Genomic DNA, 21,863 nt, shown 5'->3' on the forward strand with positions numbered 1-21,863 from the left:
AGAGTTTATATATATTTATATCTATATCTATACATATAGATATATAGAGAGATATACATGGATCTAGTATATATATACTAGGTCCTTATCAGAGATATGATTTATAAATATTTCTCCTATTTTCTAAGTTGTCTTTTAATATATTTTTTCACAAAAGTTTTTAATTTTGATGAAATCCAAATTCTCATTTACATATATAAATCAACCATGGGTGCAAAATTCTTCTCCATCTGTAAACCTGTGAATCCAGAAAACAGTTTATCTTCTTCCAAAATACAGTGACAAAACAGGAATAGGGTAGACACTCCCATTCCAAAAGGGAGAAATAAGAAGGGAAAGAATGGGCTATGGGTTCCAAGCAAGGCCAAAATGCAGCAGGGAAAATTCCGTTAGATTTTAAGGTGTAAGAATAATCTTCTGTGGCTCGAAGCTCTGTCCTCTGCATCAATGGCTCTACTCTTAAAGTCATTTTTCCTTTGTTTTGTCTCACCTCTGGCCTTTTCAACCCAGGCTGGCAGCATTTTTGCTGGTAAAAAATTTTCAAAAACTTTTTGGTCTCCCATCCGATTTACAGGTGTCCAAATTCCAAGCCATTAGACAAGAGGGTTCCTCACAGATACTTCCTGTATAACCACATCCCTCTTCCTGGATTTGGCTAAGATAGTTGATTGAATCCATAAGTCATACGCTTGATCTCTTAAGAAGCTGTCCAGCCACACACTTGGCCCTGCTTTCAGAGCACATTATCTGGGTAGACAGAGAATTTTCTAAATAATCAGGTTCTGGTGCCTTTGTGTTTAAGTTTGTTCCATAATTTATCTTTCCTCTCACTTTTTATTATAAGTAGCAAGGAGCAATCAGGCTGAACCTTCTGCACTTTGCTTCTTTGGCGAAAAATCCAAGCCCATTGCTTATACATAAAACTTTCTTCCCAAAGATAGAATATAATTCAGTCAAAAATCTACCACTTTATAATAAGAATAATGTCTCCTCCAGGGTCCAAGAGCATGTTTATCATTTCCATCTAAGGATTCATGTAAGTACATTTCATGTTCATATTTCTACCAACCATCAAGGCAATCGGTGATTTTTCTATCACATACTTTAAAATTCTTCCAGTTTCTACAAATTACTCAATTCTAAAGCCAACTCCGCATTTTTAGGCATATATTACAACATCTCACACCCTGAATCTACAATCTGCATTATATTTCTAGATCTGCCATAACAAGTTACCACCAACTGAATGGCTTAGAACAACAGAAATCTATTCTCTCAGAGTTCTGGAGTCTAGAATCTGAAACCGAGATGTAGGCTGGGCCACACTCTCTACAAAGGCTGCATGGAATAATCTATCCTTGTCTCTTTCAGCTTGTTGTAGTCCTTACAATCTTTGGCTTTCCTTGGCTTGTATTGTTAGATATATCTCTAACCTATGTGTCCATTATAATGTGGCATTCCTCTTTTGTGTATCTGTGTCTCTTCACCTCTTCTTAAAGGAAACTGGTCATATCAGATTAAAAGCCATCTCTCCTATCTCTCCTCTTGTATGACCTCATCTAAACAAATTACATTTGCAATAGCCTTCTTTCCAAATATTGTGACATTCCGAGGTACTGGGAGTACCTCAGATTTACACTTATCTCTTTGGCGAACAAAATTCAAACCATAATAAATATGTTGGGTTTTTTTTGTAGATTCCTTGAGATTTTCTACATATAGGATTATGTTATCCACAAATAAAGTTTTACTTTTTTTTTCCAATTTTGAACTGTTTTATATTTTATTGCCTAAGTGCTCTAGATAAAACTTCCAATACAATGCTGAATAGAAGTGATGAAAACATACATCGTATTTTGTTCTTAATCTTCAGGGGAAAGTTTTCAGGCTTTCACAATTGATTGTAATGTTACCTGTGGGTTTTTCATAAATGTCCTTTATAATGTTGAATAAGTTCTCTTTTATTCCTAGTGTTCCTATGATGAAAGTGCTGAATTTTGTTAAATGCTTTTATTGTCTCAATTAACATGATTATATGTTTTTTTTTCTTTCATTCTATTAATATAGTGTATTACACTGATTGCTTTTCTCATGTTGAACCATCTTTACATTTATGGGATAAATCTCACTTGGTCATGGTATATAATTCTTTTAATATGCTACTGGATTTTGTTTGAAAGTATTTTTGTGGAAGGTTATATGTCTATATTCATAAGAGATATTTATCTGTAATTATTTTGTAATATCTTTGAATGGCTTTGGTATAACAGCAATGTTTCCCTCATAAAATAAGTTAGAAAGTATTTCCTCCTCTTTTATTTTTGTAAGTGTTCAAGGATTGGTATTATTATTTAAATGTTTGCTAAAATTTACCAGTGAAATCGTCTGGTCCTGGACTTCTCCTTGTTGCAAGGTTTTTGTTGATTCTATTATTTTACTAGTTATAGGTATGTTCTGATATTCTATATCTTTTTGGGTCAGATTTGGTATTTTATTTCTAGAAATTTATCCATTTCATCTGGGCTATATAATTTGCTGGGATAAAATTTTTCATAGTACTCTCTTATAACCCTTTTTTTAATTTTTCAAGGTCAGTAGGATTGTCCTTATTTCATTTCTGATTTTAGTTATTTGTGTAGTCTTTTTTATTTTGTAATGGTTTGTCAACTTTTTTGATGTTTTCTAACTTTTGGCTTTGTTGATTCTCTTTATTGTTTTCTTGTACTCTATTTTACTTATCTCTCCTCTAATTTTTACTATTTCCTTCCTTCTGCTAGATTTGGGTTTACTTTGTTCTTTTTCTTACACATTAAAGTGTACACGTTAAGTATACAAGTTAAGTTATTGATTTGAGATCTTCTTTTTAATGTAGGCATTTACAGCTATAAAGTCCCCTCTGACCACTGATTTTACTACATCCCTTAGGTTTTGGTATTTTTTTGTTCTTGTTTTCATTAATCTCTAAATATTTCTTAATTTTCCTTGTAATTTATTCTTGACCTATTGGTTGTTTAAGAATGTCTTATTCAACTTCTTCATATTGCAAAGTTTCTAGTTTTCATTCTATTATTAATTTGTAGTTTCATTTCATCATGGTCAGTAAGATCTTTTTTAAACTAATTGAGACTTGGTTAGTGGTCTAATATATGGACTACTTGGGAGAATGTTCCCTGAACACCTAAGAAAAATGTGTATTCTATTGTTGGGTTGATTTTCTTATTATGATTGTTACATCTAGTTGGTTTATACTGTTGTTCAGTCCTGTATTTCTTTATTTATTTTTTGTCTAGATGTTCCATGTATAATTGAAATTGGGGTACTGAAGTCCCCAATCATCATTGTCAAAAGGTTTATTTCTCCCTTCTATTATGCCAGTGCTTGTTTCATGTATTTGGAGACTCTTGTTTGGTGTGTGTATGTTTATAATTATTATTTCTTCTTGATTAATGACCATTTTATCAATATATGACATACTTATTTGTTTCTTGTGACACTTTTTGAGTTAAAATCTAATTTGTCTGATATTAGTATAACCACTTCTGCCCTCTTTTTGTTACTATTTGCATAAAATATCTTTTTCCATCCTTTCATTTTAAACCTATGTGTGTCTTTATATCTAAAAGGAATCTCCAAAAAGAACCCTCATACACTGCTGGTAGAACTGCAAATTGGTGCAGCCACTATGGAAAACAGTATGGAGGTTCCTCAAAAAACTAAGAATTGATCTGCCATATGATCCAGCAATCCCTCTACTGGATATTTACCCCAAAGACTTGAAAATCCACATCTGAAAAGATAATTGCACTCTGATGTTTATAGCAGCATTATGCACAGTGGCCAGGACGTGGAAGCAACTGAAGTATCCTACAATAGATGATTGGATAAAGACATTGTGATACATATATACAATGGAATATTAATCAGCTATATGAAGAGATGAAATATTGCCATTTGCGACAACATGGATGGACCTCAAGATAATCATGCTAAGTGAAATAAGCCAGACAGAAAACGTTGAAAAGTACATGATATCACTTATATGTGGGATATAAACCTAAAAGCAACAAATAAGCAGGACAGACAGAAACTCATGGACATGGACTATAGAATAGTGGTTACCAGAGGGTAGGGGGTGGGAGGAGGAGGGATGTAGATGGGGTAAAGGAGGCCAAATATGTGGCGACAGAAGGAAATCTAACTGTGGGAGGTGAACACACAATGTAAAAATATATATGCCTTACTGTTAAACAGTACAGATGAAACTTATTGGATTTTGTTAACCAATGTCACTATAAAAAATACATATAAAATAAATAAATAAATAATAAATAAATAAATAAAAGGACTCCCTTATAGATCACGTTTAGTTGTATTGTTTTTTAAATCCATTCTGTTAATTTCTGCTTTTTGATTGAACAGTTTAATCCATTTGCATTTAAAGTAACTACTGATAAGGCAGGAATAACTTCTGCCATTTTGCTATGTGTTTTCTCTATTGTCCCCTTTTTGTTCCTCATTTCTTCCATTACTGTCTTCTTTTGTGTTTAATTAATTTTTGTAGTACACAGTTTTGATTCCCTTTTAATTTCCTTTTGTGTATATTTTTAAGATATTTTCTAAGTGGTTACCATGGGGATGACAATTAATATTCTAAATTTATAATAGTCTAGTTTGAATTGATACCAACTTAGCTTCAATAGCATATAAAAATCTCTACTCCAATACAGCTCTGTCAAACAATACATTTACATAGTTTTTGTCAAAATTGCAGTGTTTTATGTGTGTGCCCATTAACACAGATTCATTATTATTTTGTGCCTTCATCTTTTACATTATACAGAAAAATAAAACTAGAGCGTTCCAAACCAAACATACAAAAATAACAATTTTTATATCTACAATTTTTATAGTTATATTTGAGTTCTTTACTTTTTTCGTATGGCTTTGAATTAGTTTAGTGCCCTTTCTTTTCAGCCCAAAGGACTCCCTTTAGCATTTTTTGTAGGGTAGGTCTACTGGCTATAGAACTCTTCAGCTTTTGTTTTGACCTTTTGCAATAAAGTGTACTTAAAAGAATATTTTCCAAAAAAAAAATGCTTAGATTTAATTTTAAATAAACAATTGGAGAAATGGAGTCAGATTTGCTACCAAAAAAAAAAAAAAAAAAAAAAACAAAAAAACCCTGTTATAAGCCTGGACCATTCACGCCATCTAAGACAGGCGTGTGTCAAAATTCATCCCAATGATAGACTATCAATATGTTTATTATATTCTTGGAGAGCTCCAAACTTCTTTTGATATCACTACTCACCACCGTGTGACTTCTTAACTCCTTATCAGCTGCATTTCAATTCTATTAGTTCTTCATCCATCGTTTCCTTTAGCTTTTTAAGCACATTTAAGAAGTTGACTTATAGTGTTTGTCTAACAACTCTAATGAATGTGAATGTGCCATTTTTTCTTGTTTCTTTGTATATGCCATAATATTTACAGAAAATTTGGCATTTGAATATCATAATGTAGTAACTATTGAAATCAGATTTTTTACCCCTACTTGAGATTTGCTTTAATTGCTTCCTAAAAGTTGTAACTTTTTGATAAAGATTTTTCTAAACTATTTTTATAAAATTCTTATTCTTTGTAATGTGTGACTTCTAAGTCTTTATTCTTTTAGTTTGTGTTCAATTAATACTTTGACAGACTTGAATGTCAGAAGCCTTCAAAAAAAGAGAGATAGACAGAGACAGAGAAGAGAAGAAGAATAGGGAGAAGAAGGAGAAGGAGGAGGAGGAGGAGGAGGAGGAGGAAGAGGAGGAGGAGAGTGGGGAGAGAGAGGAGGAGAAGGAAATGATGACGACAAAGGTGATAAAGGGAGGATGAAAGGAGGGAATTAAAGAAAGAGGGAGGGAAGGAGAAAGGAAGGAAGGAAGGATGGATGGAAGCAAGAAAATTTAAAAAAAAAAGAATAAAAAGACTCCTAATCTTTGCAAATTGGCAAACTGTGACACTTCAGTACTTAGCCAGGCCATTTACAATTCTTTCTTGGCCTTTACTGTCTACTAAGATTGAGCCTAGAGTTCAGCCAAAAATGAAAGTTTAAGGTCTTCTCAGGGCTTTTCCAATCACATCTTCTACCCTAGGCATGCACATGGCTTTCTAAATTCCCCTTTGAATACCCTGATTTCCCAAATATCTCTCCAGCTTTTCTTCACAGGCTTTCAACACTTTCTTGTTTGCTTTAGCTGTAATCTTTTTCTCAAGGCAGCTGCAGATTCTTCTTTTGGCTTATAATATTTTCAACAAATGTTCACCATTTTGATGCTCTAAGTGAGTACCAAGTTGGGCAAAACAAAGATCCTGCATCCATCCTTCAGGTAGCGCCAAGACAGGTTAGAACAAACACAATTCTATAAGATTACGGTCTGGGCTTCTCCTGCTGAAAACAGGGACCACGTTTCCTACACTGAAAATGTAGACTATCATTGTATAGGGTCAGAATGCGGAGCAAGGGCAAATAAAAATGCCACAAAGTTTTACCATTTTTAATTTACCTTTTTCTTGATTAGGCATTTACTTGATTGTTCTAAACTTTGACTGTTGTCCATAGATCCAAAGTTTGTTCAAAAGTTTTTGCTCTTTTTTTTTTTTGATAATTATATGGAAGGATGGGCCCTTAGGGCTACCCTACTTTGCTATTTTCACTGATTTCTAAAGTAAAATATTTTAATACAAAAAAGAGAGATGTAATTTCATAATATATTAGCTTTTTGTCCTTAACGTTTAACAAATGATATAAATAAAAGAGTAATTTTTAAAAGTTTAAATTAAGTAATTTTAAGCTTTATTTAAAGCTCAATATATTGGCCTTGTTTATCACTTATCACTGACAACAGAAGGGAATACTATTGCCCATGTAGGAATGTTCTACCTTGGAGATCAGTAGGTAAATATTTATAATATTCTTATTTGTACTTATGTCCATCCAAATCCTTTTGAGAATTAAACAAATGCTAAAGATAGAATATAGAAACTTTAAAATGAGTAAAATCCTAAAAAATAGTCATCAAGAGAGAATGTAAGAGAAAAATAACAGATAATCCACAAGCTGGACAATAAGCTCTTCAATGACAAGTAATAAGAAAATGATACTCTAAAATACTCAGAATTGAAATGCATCTGGTAAGAGGTAAAGAGGTCACATGGGGGGTTGTAGTGATATCAAAAGAAGTTTAGAGCTCTCCAAGCATGTAATAAACATATCGATAGTCTATTATTGAGATGAATTTTGACACACGCCTATCTTGGATGGTGTGAATGATCTAGGCTTGTAACAAGAGGTTTTTGTTTGTTTGTTTGTTTGTTTTTTGTAGCAAATCTGACTCCATTTCTCCAACTGTTTATTTAAAATTAAATCTAAGCATTTTTTTGAAAATATTCTTTTAAGTACACCTTATTGCAAAAGGGTCTAGTTTTCTAATCTTGTATTAGTGTAACATCCAAGGAGAATTATAAAATGGACATACTGGGCAAAATCGGGAAATAAGTAAAGGAGATCTTTCTGGACTTCATTTTTAATGTTTATTCTAAGGTCCTTAAAAAGTTATATATAAAAATTCAGTTTCATATTTTAAGTAAGAATAGATGTGTGTATATGTTATTTTGACATATTTTTTGCAGTTTTATTTTATAGATAAAACGAAATGGTCTTTTATACAGGAATACACTGCATAATTTTTAACATAGGCTCTAAAACCCATGACAAATTTACATGTGATCAGAAAGCTTGTTTCATTTTGTTTTGTTTTTTACAAATGAGAAAAGCGATATATACAAGACACTAGAGCTTCTGTAGCAACTACAGTTTAAAGAGCCAAAGGGGCCAAATTGATTTTTTTTCCCTAAATTGTGAATAAACTATAAAAATCCCCTTTGTACAGATAGAGAGTCTATGCATTATAATTAAGTTCTAAAACCCACTGCAAGTCAGGATATTCAGGGGATTGCTGATACAACTTGAACTATCTGGGTATCAATGTACATTGTTATTATACATTCTTTTCATTTGCTTCACCTATGGATGACTCAGCATCACTGTCTTCTACTTCTGTCTATATCATTTCCATCCTAACTTCTTCCTCTTTTATCAGTTTTGATACTGCATTTATTTCTAAATCATTCTTATTATAAGAAATCTTTTCCTTTACCTTTTTCCATTTCATAGAGCTTCTGGTTTATATCAATCTAATGAAATAGAGTTCAATTTTTTTGGTTTCAATTATAAAAATTCTTATGACTATCTTACTAAAACACTGCTTTTCCACTACAAGGTAAGAAATTTCATGAGAAAATGATGATAAAAAATGAATAAGAGCAAAGTAATCATTATGTCGAATTTTTATCAAATTTTGGTTCTCTGACATTCTATCTCTTTAAATGCAAGTGCTTTTAGCATTTCATTGATAGTAAAGTCTGTTCATGCAACATATATTAAACTTGAATATTTCAATTTTGGAATTTTGTCTCGGGCTTACATTCCTTTGTTTCTTTTATTTCTTATTCATCTCGATCTACATGTGTTCAGTGAAAACCTAAAACTTGGCAACATTTGGTTTGTCTCTCCCTTTCTATTCCTTTCTAAATAATCAACTTTTATTATAAGTTGACCAAAACCAAGATGATCACTTTTCTGACCATTTCCTTATAAAAGATTGGAGTGAAGAGGGGTTGAGAGGATGGACGAAAAAGGTGAAAGGATTAAGAAGTACAAATTGGTAGTTACAAAGTAGTCACGGGGATGTAGGGTACAGCATTGGGAATATAGTCAATAATGTTGTAATAACTGTATGGTGTCAGATGGGTACTAGATTTATCGAGGGATGGCTTTGTAAGTAATATAAATGTCTAATCATTATGTTGTACAAATGAAACTGATATTGTATGTTTACTTTAATTCAAAAATTAAAAAAAAATAAAGATTGTTTTTGACTGATAGTTTACATTTAATTCATTCATCATGTTTGCTCCTTTATACTGATGCTAAGCACTCTTTCAAATATTTGTTTTTATCCTCCATTAAACAATTTCTTTCTCTGATGATAACTTAGTACTCCATGACTTAAAAGGCAAATTTTGTTTAATTTCTTTTCATTTTTTACATCTTCCTTACTCTAAAATTTTATTCTAGCCTCCATTTTCTTCCTTATTTATAATCTTCAACACTTTTTTTCTATAGAGTACATAGTGCATTTGTAAGCTTCAGGAGCTTACGTTGATTGAATTTAGGAATGTCACATCTCAAGCTGAAAATAGATGAAGCCAGAAAGTATTAGCATGTATTGATATTAGCATTAATACTAATCAGCATATTAATTTCAGTTAAATTTGTTTAGGCAGCAGCTCTTATATTAAATTATTTTCAAAAAAAAAAAAAAGGAAGAAACCTAACCTTTATATGATCTCTACCAATGTGTAAGTGTATGTGTGGGTCTTTTGTGCCTTATCAAAATTATTTAGTACAAACTGTACACAGCTAAGGTTATTATTTAGAATACCTATTGCCTAAACTGGCATAGCCTCAAAACTTATTATTGAGTCTGGCAATATTTTAATATAAATAAGCCAATCAATATAAAAAGTGTATTAAATACCCCTCTTTGGAGACATCCATATGTTCACAACCGTGGTAAAAAAGAGCCTATTAATTGATTGTAAACTCTCTATCAAAATGTATAATGCGAAAACACAAACAGCAGGCTAATGTATGGTCAGCTTGACACAACTTCGTGTATACATGCAATCTGACATATTTGACTCCAGACCTAAGAACAAGACAATTCATACTCTGACTGCTACACACTTGGCCTGTCTGCTGCTGTTCTTTCTCAGAGAACTGTAGTCATACTTCACTGTTGTTAAGTTGTACTTCAATAAATCTATGCAGAAGTATGTTCCTGTGGCTTCTCTTGATTTCTGTTGCCAGCTTCACTCTGTACTATGCCCTGAAATTCATTCACTGTCACAACTAGCCTAGTGGAGTTTCAAGAAACATTGCAATGCTTCTGTGCCCATTTCCAAGCATTTTGAAAATCCTCAGCTGCAGTCAAATTGCAAAATTATTTTCTGTCGTTTTCTACAGTGAAAACTTGCAGTGTGCTGAACTCATGTATTTTTGAAGAGATCGCCTTCCTATACTGTTTTTTTTTCCTTTCATCTTCCTAAAAGATGCAGGATCCTCCTAATTTGAGCAGATTCAGGTCACATCTAAGCTTGATCCTTTCTTGATTATTCGCAAATAAATCATCCTCAAAATAAAGGGAAAAGTCACACAATCCTGCTACAGCATTAAATTTGTAATCACACAAGACAAGTCATGAAATTCAGGATTACGGTTTCCACGGTAACCCTGTTCTTCCCCTACTGTGTATGCCCCACAACACTGTTTTTACATTTAAAATGCTTTTCTTCCATTGCATTACACCTCTCGGTATCAGCATCTTGCAAAAGCTGCTTGATTAGGTTTCAACTTACCATATAAACAATAATTTATTAATTTTTGAAATCCAACTAAAATTATATAAATCAAAATAGCTAATGGGCATTCTAGCTAGAACAGAAAATAAGATTCACATTATATGCGATTCTATAAATCTAACTGTATTTCCTAATTTAGCCACTAGTTGTCATCTACTCTTTGAAGAATCATCTCCTGAGGGGGCAGCAAACTCATAACACAATGAGAAATGAAATTGGATTATTTTTTATGCTTGAAATATTGTGACATCAGAAAATAGCTATTAAATGTTTAGAACTTTTCTAGAACAGATTATGTATGTGTCATTTTGCAATTTTAGTTTCGGTTATAAACAATCACAGTTTGGTCATCTTAACTAAACTGTTAAATATAAGGTATAACCTTTATACGTACAGAAGTGTGGCTATATAATGTCAAAAGATTGCTACGTTCTCTTTATTATTGTATTCTTGGTTGCTAGATATTCAATAGCCAACTAACTGATCTTCAGATTTCTGGATAATTGCCTGAAATAATGTTTAAGGTTTACTTAATCTCCTAAACCTTATTCAACTTTCTGGACTCAATATATTCTCTTCTCTGATTAATTTATGGAGCCTGTTTTCTCCCACAAACTAAACCAAAATCCATGAATTTTTGTCCTTTGTCTTTTATAATGACTTTTGCTTTGTTTCTTATAACTTATGTGTAAGATATCTGGGATCTCTTAATCAGTCCCTCACAGGTAAGCAATCACCATATTTTGATTCTTCTTCCATTATGTGTATAGATCTGTTCTTTCCTTCACAGCCACCACTCTTCTACATGTTCTCATCATCTCATACTTAGATTACTATAAGATATCCATAATCAGAAGTTTTTCCTGTCTAGAGATAATTAAAATCCACCCTCAGTATGGTCATCTGATAAAATACAAGATCTCCAGTTAAATTTGAATTTCCTATAAACAGCAAATAAGTCTTGTATGAGTATGTCCCAAATATTGCATGAGTTATATTTATACTAAAATTGTTCATTATATGAAATTCCAATTTATATTAGAATCATGTATTTATATTTGCTAAACCTGGCAACCCAGTGAGTCAGGAATTAATCCCTATTGCATCACAAATGGTAAGGATCTTTTCTTTCCACAGAAATCCAGAGAGTAGTAATGAATTCAGGATAAGTAGGAGAAGCAGGAGCCTCTGAAATGATATCAAAACTACCCAATTTCTTATGACCTTTGTATCTGGCAAGGAAGTTCTGATAGTACCATAAAGCTAGACTGTCCATAAGCAGGAGAAGTATGTAATTATCTACCTTTTTTGCAATCTGAGGAGCTTTTAGAAATCTTACCTACTCAGTATTTTCCCAATCTCCGCTCTGCATATCCTCTTTGAAAATGCAAATATTGCTGAGAGAGTTAACGTTTTTATATACCTAAAAGAATATATTTCTAAGAGGGATAACTTAATATATACTTTAGAGGATATATTTTATTATGTGCTTTCCTATTAGAAAAAAAGTATAAGAGAACCATAAAGCATGGGATAATGGGAATGGAGGGCTGAGGTAGCTACGAAACATGAGAAAGGGTAGAGAAAGGGAAGATTGAGCTGAGTCAGACACAAACTTCACCTGCTCACAAATATGCCATAAAGCCAAGTCAGAAAACACATAACCTTGTTTTGTGAGAAGCAGTACTGCATAGCAATAAAGGGTGCAGACGCTGGAACCACCCTACTTGGGATTCAATCTCAAATCTGCCTCTTTTGTAAAATGAGGACATTAATACTTATCTCACAGAGTTTTCTGAGTGTTACATGAGATGAGAAATGTAAAGTAGTTATAAGAGTGCCTGGAACAAAGGATGTGTTATGTGTCTTGGTAGTTGTGTTGCTATTGTCATTATCAAGTAAAATTTTTAAACTCATCACATTTATCCTTTGTATCTATTTTTTTCCTAATTATTGATTTCATAATTTACTTAACACACTAAAAGACCTTATAATCACTTTGCGTGCAAAGTGAATAGTATCAGGGAAAAAAATTTATCTCCAATATCATATTCAAAGCATTTCATCCCCCCCAATCCAGCAACCCACAGACCATAGCAGAGGTAGATTTGTGAAGTGAACACGCTTACTGGGCATAGTATCCCAAACTTGTCACTATTCTATAATTTTAAAAGATAATATATTGGCAAGACCATTGTAAAACTATAATAAAAAATCTGTAAAGGAATTCATTTAAAAGCATAGCCTTTAGATATATGGAGGAAATAATCAAAAGTCAGGTCCTTATCTATGTGCTAGTGTCTTCAGCAAACGAAAGCGCATACTATGGCTCCCTTTGCTATCAGAGCCCTGCTTTCCCCCTCCTCCAATATATTCTGGTCCTGTCCACACTGCACAACATATCCTCCAATCAGCATTGTGTCTCCCTCTCCTGTCTTCCCTGTTAAATTTGCATGGGCATCTTCCTCCAGGAGACACATTCAGAGTCACTGCACAAACATAGATATATATGAAAATTAAATGCAAAGACAAGAAAAGAAAGACAAATATATCATTATATGTTCTTTTGATTACAGCCTTACTTAGTAAACTGGTCACGGTTTATGTTCATGGCTGTGTGAGATGATGCCTAATGCTTCAAAAGAAGAAAGGGAGAGAGAGAGAGAGAGAAATAGGATATCAGGTTTTTATATTTTAAAACACCTGATTTATATTTATATTCACATCACTTTTTTTCTTTTGGAGTCATCTTGATGTTTTGATCTCTAGGACAGAAGGACAGAAGTTCAGATGCTAAATCATAGTTACAATATGCACCACTGATATTTTCTTCTTAGAAAAGAAAGATTATGTCAGAAAATAGTAATCTTTTTGAGGAATAATAAAAAATTCAGATGAACATTGCTAGCTAGAGTATAGCTACACAGAAGGCACACCAAGCAGTACGCCCTTTAAAACCACGGTGCTTCTGTCTGCATTGTCATCGATATAACAGCCCATGAAGAGTTCCCAGAAAAATATATATTTAATATCTTAACCTGCCTCTATCTCAGGACTAGGGCCCTGGGAATGACAGCTGTAATATTTCAGGAAAAAATACTCATCAGATTTTACTTCCTAATTCCCTCATACTTCTATATAGAATCTCATGTTTGGAACAGAACTGTTTCTAGTTAAATCAAGAGTTGAGAAGCGGGGTTCAAATTTATTTTCTATTCAATGCATGTCTTCTTGTACATCTTTGGTCTACTTATATAGCTTCACCATATTTCATCAGTTTACTGATCCATAAAGAAGCCATAACAGTACCTATTCTGCAGTTGTATCTGGAGGTCAATTTCCTGGGGTACCTGTGCCAAAATATATATATATATATATATATATATATATATATATATATATATATATATATATATATATATATATATATATATATCATAATTTCCATCTTCACTAGTCCCAAACTATACAATGACACTTTCTGGTATGCTGTCAACTCTCCAATTCAGTCACGGTAATATGTCTCCCAAGTTGGTACTAGAAAGAGATGAAAATTGAAAAAGACTCAAAATCATAACACATGCCATGTTCACATGAAACATAATTTCATCCTATTTTATAACCTGTTACCTTTTGCCTCAGCCTTGCTATCTTTCTTTTCCCTGAAGACTGGATTTTTTTTTTTTTTTGTCCATGCTTCACTGGTCATTCTCTGCAACCTACCAAAATACAAGGCTGGTTGTAAATTTCTTATGTAATTCTACATTGTATGTTACCTACAGCGTGTCATCTCTCCCAGGTCTCTGTATTTTCACCCCTGATGTATGGTATCCACCTACTACTCCTTCTTAAACACCACCTGTTACAATACAATAGGATCTCAAAATCTCATCAATAATGATCCAAGATTTTTCAGATTATAGGTTCTAGAAATCCCCTAGCCCATAAACTCTGCTTCAGGGAAAAAGTACAAATTGTTCACTGAAAAACCAATTATGTATTTATTGAAAATCTACCTCCTGAACATTGTGTTGCCTGAAAGGCGCACATAAAGCTTGCAAGAGAGCAACAGTGATAGAGAATATCAACTGCCAAGGCTAACAAATGATTATATTTCATGTGCATTGTAATGCAATTATATTAATATATCTACATGTATATTGTGTGTATTTTAAGGTATTAAAGAACTTTTGAAAAATATAAATGTTCTGCTCCAGAACTGTTGCATCAAGGGGAAAAAAAAATATGAGGTTTCATAAGGGAATCCAAGGTCTCACTACTTATCTAGATTTTCAACCAATCTTTGTTTCTATTTAAAAAACAAAACCAGTAAATCTGCCTTTAGAGTTACCTGCTGCCTTTAGTTTCTGAGTCTTTCTGTTGTGATATATAAATTTTCTTCTCCTGCTGCAGATATTTAAGTTTTATCTCTTTCTACTGTGTTACATAAATTATTACTCATCCATTTGCTTTCTATCTTCCAAAATGTGTGGATAGGTCTAGTCTTCCAGGTTTCCTCTCCCATCCTCTTTGTCCTTGTGGTTTTATACCTTTTTAGTTGCTTTTACTATCTGTGTTTTATAGGCTTCAAGAAGTAGCTCAGATAAACACATGTGTTTGTCTAGAAGTCCCACTGAAGTACTTTAGTTAGAGGAGTAACATGATCAGATATACATTCTATAAAAGATAACTTAGGCAGTAGTATAGACAGAATAGTTTCAAGGAAGCCAAGATTGGATATAGTCAGAAGAGCTGGAAGAGATGAGTAGAGACTGAACTCAGTGAGGAGGTAGAGGAGGTACCATATAAGAAAAATGCTAAGGAGGTAGAATTATTAGGATGTGGTTTCAAATTAAATGTAAAGGTTTATATGTCCACCACAGGTGGAACTAGCATAGGTAAAACAAGCTTGGATAGAGAAATACATGATTTCCATGTTGGACATGTCAATTTAAGGGACTAGTGGGATATGCAGGTAGACAGTTGACTATACAGAATTAAAATTCTGTGGAGAGGTCTAGGCTGGAAATACAGATTTGAGAGCCACCCGAATAGATATGTTATAATTTGTCAGAAACACAATTTCTCCATATTAATATTACAACATGTTATTAAATAGAGATTATATCTTTGTTCCATTTCAGTGATTAAATATTTCTGAAATGTGAATATATGTATATAAAACATGCACATTGTCATCATTTTAGGAAAGCAATCTCAGATGCACATAAAATCATTATGCATATCACACACAATTTTGTATATGCATAATGTTCACCTAATAATGCTGTCTATTTTATAATCAGGTGCATTGAATGGATTCCGGCTCTCACCACACTGGTCACCAGGGTTGACTATGGACATCTAGCTAGCAAGGCAGGTGTCAATCTCCTTCTTCACTTTGCTATATATATATATATATATATATATATATATATATATATATATATATATATATATATATAATCTTTCCCACAGATATGTGCTCAGTCCAAAAAATAAAATAATCAGGTTGAAGTTCAGTTAAGGTAACGAGTTAATTTTTATGGCAGCAAAATAACTGCATATCCCTACTAGTTTTTGCTCTAATATTATTTAGAAAAATTTTAAGAAAGACACATCTTTTATGCTGTACAAATTCTGATTTCTCCCATACTTTTGAAGATATTGTTTTCCTTAAGGCAAAAGCAATAAACAAGTTTCATATTTTTCAGGGGGTGGATTCTTGAGTTTATTTTTCATTGTTATAAAGTACTTTAAATGTGCTCAAAGAAATTTTATTTTATTGTAAATAATACCATGTCTTTGGGAGTGGAGAACTATAAATTATACCATTAGGAAACAGTATAGAAATTCCATCAATCTCTAAATTACAAATTTTTATCTCTGAACAGAAATCACCTTCTGGCAAAATTCAATAAAATTCATTCATCTTCTATTGTCCTTAGTTTCACAAATATCCTTTTTAAAAAGATCTTTTAATATATAGTTATTTAGTTAATTTATATCTAAATCCAAATAAAGAGAAGTATGTTTATTCACTTCTGATTACACTAATAGTTAAGTTTTTATGTAAGTACTTTTATTTTGATAAGACAACTGTCAAGAGACCTCCAATTTCAACTGTACCACAAGTAGCTTCACTACTCATTGTCTCTCACTAAGATCCTATGCGGTGGAAAAAACTAATGTTAATTCATTATCTTTTCAGGCTTGACACTTGAAGCTTGTGTTAAAATCTTGGATTATTGTCTCCCTATTAATCTTTCAGAATGAAAATGAGGGTGATATTGTTTCTACAGTTTAGTATCAAACTTCTCTCTTGATGATCTGTGCTTTCCTGTATATTTTGGCCTCAGAAATATCATTTCCCCAAATTCCAGCATACTAGGGCATGATAGTAATGGATTGTTCATACATTTAATACCCAAAAGTATTTTAATTAGAATTATAAATTTTTATCTCGCCCCCACCTTTTGCTCTTTTTTCAAAGCATGTACTTCAAATACAATACCTATTACACCACACTTAGGAGGTACTTTTTTTTTCACTTCCTTCCTTCCACTTCCTTTTCACTTCACAATCTGCTTATTTGTAATGTTCTATTTGTTCAGTTAATGGAGATTTTAATTGTACAAGAGTACAATTTCAACAATGATTTCCAATTAAAATGATGAATTTCAAACTACTTATGATCAAATAAGTCCATTAAGCTGATTTATTTGAAAACAAATGATTAAAATCATTTCCAAATGCTGCTATGCATGTCCTACACAATTGTATTTGGTTGAAATGAATTTGATGGCATATACAATTCCTAAAATCAATGTACTTACTCCCCCGATACCCTATTCAATTAAGAACAACAAAATGTTCATTGAACGACAAAAAATATTTTGCTGCTGATTGACACAGATTTATTATCTTTTCAAGTGTCAAACTGATGCCATAATTATGAGCATACATAACTAATGTATTTTGTATAAGTGCACACTTTACTGTATTGCTGTGAAGATTTTCTATAAACCTATATATGCATATCCTAATTAATCCAGAGACTTGTAGATATGTGAGCTTATGATTTACTAGCATCACAAATCATAAGCATGGGTGACAAAACAACCCATAAGGCTAAATTCCGAGGCTAAGATCCCACTTTCATGAATATAAAACTAAATCTTTTTCTTATTTATTTTTATTTACTGCGGTATTATATTATAGAGAAAAGTGAAATAAAATAAAAATCACTTGTTCTGATCATTAAGGCACTAAATTTGAATCTTTACTCACAATAAGATTTGCCATTTGTTCATTTTACAAAATTGAGCATTCTTCTCTTTATTCTCTAACACTAAATGTACAAGCACAGATTGAAAGAGTAGGATTAGTATTTCTGTTGTACGGATCATTATTGAACCTGAATCCAGGAGAAAATTACAATGCAATGCCTCCCTTTCGTTAGGGTGCAATTGATCATATATTGTTTAATTCCTTTCTTGTAAGAAAGCTACTGGTGTTCATTGGGGAATTTTGTCTTATTTTTTACTGGTCCTTACACTTGAAAAGTCAAATGTAAGAACTTTAATTAGAAACTGAATCAAAACTTACAGATATAAGTAAATAAATTATTAAAATAATAGCTAGAGTTATATGCATAGCTGGCCCTAGACAAAGCTGTGACATAAATAACACCTAACTTCAGCATATAAGAAAAAAACTAAGTGTGTGTTTTACCCAATTCCTCCCAAACTTTTATTCTTCTCTGAGCTATTTTTTCTACTCATAGATAATTTTGCACCATCATCCTGTTATTCCCAGAGTATCTTTATGCTGCATGCCTCCACCACTATGTAATCAAATTCACTCCTACCAGATAATTTTCTATATTCTTTCCTGGAAAACCTCTTTTCAATAGATTATGTTGTTGGAAAGAAACTAATTAATTAATACTCACTTAAAGTTTAACAACACTTCACAGCTTAATACATTGTCCCTCCCAAAGCTATTAGCAACTTAAAGGAAACCTTCAAAACCTTAAGTCAAAAGAATGATTAATGATTACTGCAGACACCAGTAAGGAGCTGCTTAGGGGTATAATTCCATTATAGTAAGGAGCACCATATTAGTTCTCTTTATCTACACCCAGTGATAGCAATATATTCCAGAAGGCCTTTAAAATATTAAACACACATCTTAAGATGTAATGAAAAAAATGGATTAACATTGCATAGTTGTATTCGAATAATGAAATATGTCACACAGTCCTTTTCATTCTCCTTTGGGGTTAGCGATAGTAGTTTTTAAGTGATTTTATTTCCAAATTTTCCCCTGCCCCCTTCTAGAACTGTTGTTAATGGTAATACTGCTAATAGTTGGTTCTGTAGTTAATAGGTTTCCTTATTTAAGATATGTTAAGAAATTTGCAAATTTCATGGTTTCAGAGATGCTCTCAAAGTTGCAGTCACTAAAATTTCTATTGGCCCCACTGATACTTGAAACCTGCTATTTTCACACTGTTCTAATTAACACCCATACTATTTCCTGAGAAAACTGATTGTACTTGATCAGGCTTCTGGCAATAGGAATGGTAAACATAAAAGGTGATGCCTAAAAGTTGATTTTAATAGAGTCTCTTCCTTTTTCTTGGGATTTACCTGCATGAGATAGAGTTTGCAACTCTGTTTTTTTTTTTTTTTTAACCCGGTCTAAAAAGTTCCTTTTTATTACAAAATTATTCTTTTGTTCGTGTTGTTCTATCCACCTTCGAGGCCTCCACTCTCTCCATCACCTAGTCAATTCAGCCTGTTGAGGTATCCCATAATCCCAAAGATGACTGCTTGCCTGCACTATCAACTTTCATAGCTTATAGACTACTGTGTTCTAAGGTAAGCTAAAGTACCATTTATTTGAATGCTTATTATTATGCCATCCAATTTATTTTTTACAGCAACCTGTGAGTTATACAATATTATCCTCATTTTACACAAATAAGACTCAAAGAGGTTAAGTAATCGCCTAAGGTCATATGACTACTAACGAGCAGAATCTAAATTAAAACCCTGGATGGTCCGACTCTGTCTGACTATACCATCTACATAAATGGACTTTGTCCCACCACTTGAACCCCTCTATTGTTTGCTCCATCTGTGCGGATGTATTAATCTTTTTCAAACATTCTTACACATTTAAATTGACCAAATTCTATCCCAGCAGGATTCAGAGATAACAGAATGAAGGTAGTTTTCTTTCCTCATTGCCCCAACTGACTCGTAGAGTGTTTGGAAGAAGCAAAGAACAGAGGAAACCCAAGAATTCTTGTGACCAGCCCCCTCATTCCTTTGCTCCTTTGCTAAAGTAGGGAGTTAAAGTGATATCAATAGGGTAACTGGTACTCCAGTGTTCCAGCAGCCTCAGAGGCCAAGAGGAACTGGATATGGAAAGCAATGGAGCATTTCCTTGGTACTATCAAATAGATGGATTTGGTGTTACATGGGCCAAACATTGTGAATAGTGGACAAGAATTTTAACTTTTTATGCACATGACTTAGTATCATATGGCTATGTTTGTACACTTGACAAACTGATGTGCAAGGAAAAAAAATAAAAACCCATTTGTTGAAAGTGAAAAGGTAATATCTCAGAAATTTTCATATTAATGAGTAAACTACAGCAAGAATCTTCTTTATCAATGGCAATAAGATAAAAAGTGTTCTCATTACACTCTTTCCTTTGTTCTTTCTTTTGCCTGGTACTTGTTATCTAATTTCTGAGGATCATGGTGAATTCAACAAGTATCACTCTCAGAATATGCTGCTCTCTATTTTTAGAGCACTTTCCCAGGAAACTTGTACATTACTCTAGTGTCTGTGATGACTGACACATTCACTCTTATAATGACCACTCAGCAATATTGTCTTCATGACCACTGGAAAGTAATTTTTCACCAAGTAAGGCTCCAGTCATGTCTTTAAGGAGTACCCCATATGCAGATTATCTGTCCAAATACAGAAAAACGACCCTAACTTTTTCCAACATTGAAAATCCTCTATATTGCACACTCTTCATGTAAAATGTGTTAAACTAAGAAAGGTGAGGTAGTAAAAAGCCCAAGAAGCGTGAAGTCAGAATAGATCATTCTTACAGCCTGTTAGCCTCTGTACTTGCCTCCAGGATTGTCACTTGATTCCAGGGACCCAACATCCAGCTGCAGGCCCTTAGGTAGAGCACCACATCTGCTTTTTACTGAACATCAACTCGGAAGTGGGGTCACTGGTTCTCAATGCTCATAAATGAGGCAAAAGCCTAAGAGTATGGGAACATATGGAAAGTGCCCATTCAACAAAATTTCTTTCTATTCTGACATCCGTGGTGAACACTGTTTATTTTGTCCCTTGATATGACTCGTTACTTTTCCTTTTGTATTAGAACTCTACTTCCTCATTTCCTGGTTCTGGGTTTTTAGATAGTGTCTCTTATTGGCTAGCTCTTGATTCTGATCTATTCATTTCCATCAAAATATTAGAATGTGGCTGGCGTGTTAGTTTTTCTCCTTTCACAGTAAATCTTACAAGTGGGTAGGGTATATTATTCTGCACAAAAATGGAAAGAGAAGAAAAAAATTAATGGTTGGAGGATATAGGTAGGTGTGTGTGGGCTGATTAAGGGAGGCAAGGGAAATTACAATTACTTGTGCTCTTGACATGACAACCATTTTGGAAAGAGAAAGACAAAAGAGAATTCTGTTTGTGTTTTTCTTAATTAACATCATAGCCAAATTTATAGGAACCTTAATAAAAGAATTTTCCTTCAACTATTTCAATAGTCATTGGATTTGCCTCTGTGCAACTGTCCTCGCAGACTATCTTTTCAGCTCAAGGTGGAAATGTTGTAAGATTTTTCTACTTAGAGATGTCTTTTCCTCCACTCAATAAAATATTACTCAGCAATTAAAGAGAATGAAGTCTTGCCATCAACAACAACATAGGTGGACCTAGAGGGTATTGTGTTGAGTGGAGTAAGTCAGAGAAGGACAAATGCCATATGATTTCACTTACATGTGGAATCTAAAAAAGCAATCAAACAAACAAAACAAAACAAATGCATAGATACAGCAATCAAATGAGTGGTTGCCAGAAGGGAGGCGTTGGCGGGATGGGTGAAAAAGGTGAAGGAGAATACAGCCAATAATATTGTGATAACTTTGCACGGTGACAGATGGTTACCAGACTTAGTGTGGTGATCACATCATAAGGTATATAAATGTTGAATCGTTATGTTGTACACCTGAAAATATAACATTATATACCAACTATACTTAAATTAAAAAACAAACA

Source organism: Pteropus vampyrus, unplaced genomic scaffold (assembly GCF_000151845.1).
Source record: "Pteropus vampyrus isolate Shadow unplaced genomic scaffold, Pvam_2.0 Scaffold184, whole genome shotgun sequence".
Classification (NCBI taxonomy): domain Eukaryota; kingdom Metazoa; phylum Chordata; class Mammalia; order Chiroptera; family Pteropodidae; genus Pteropus; species Pteropus vampyrus.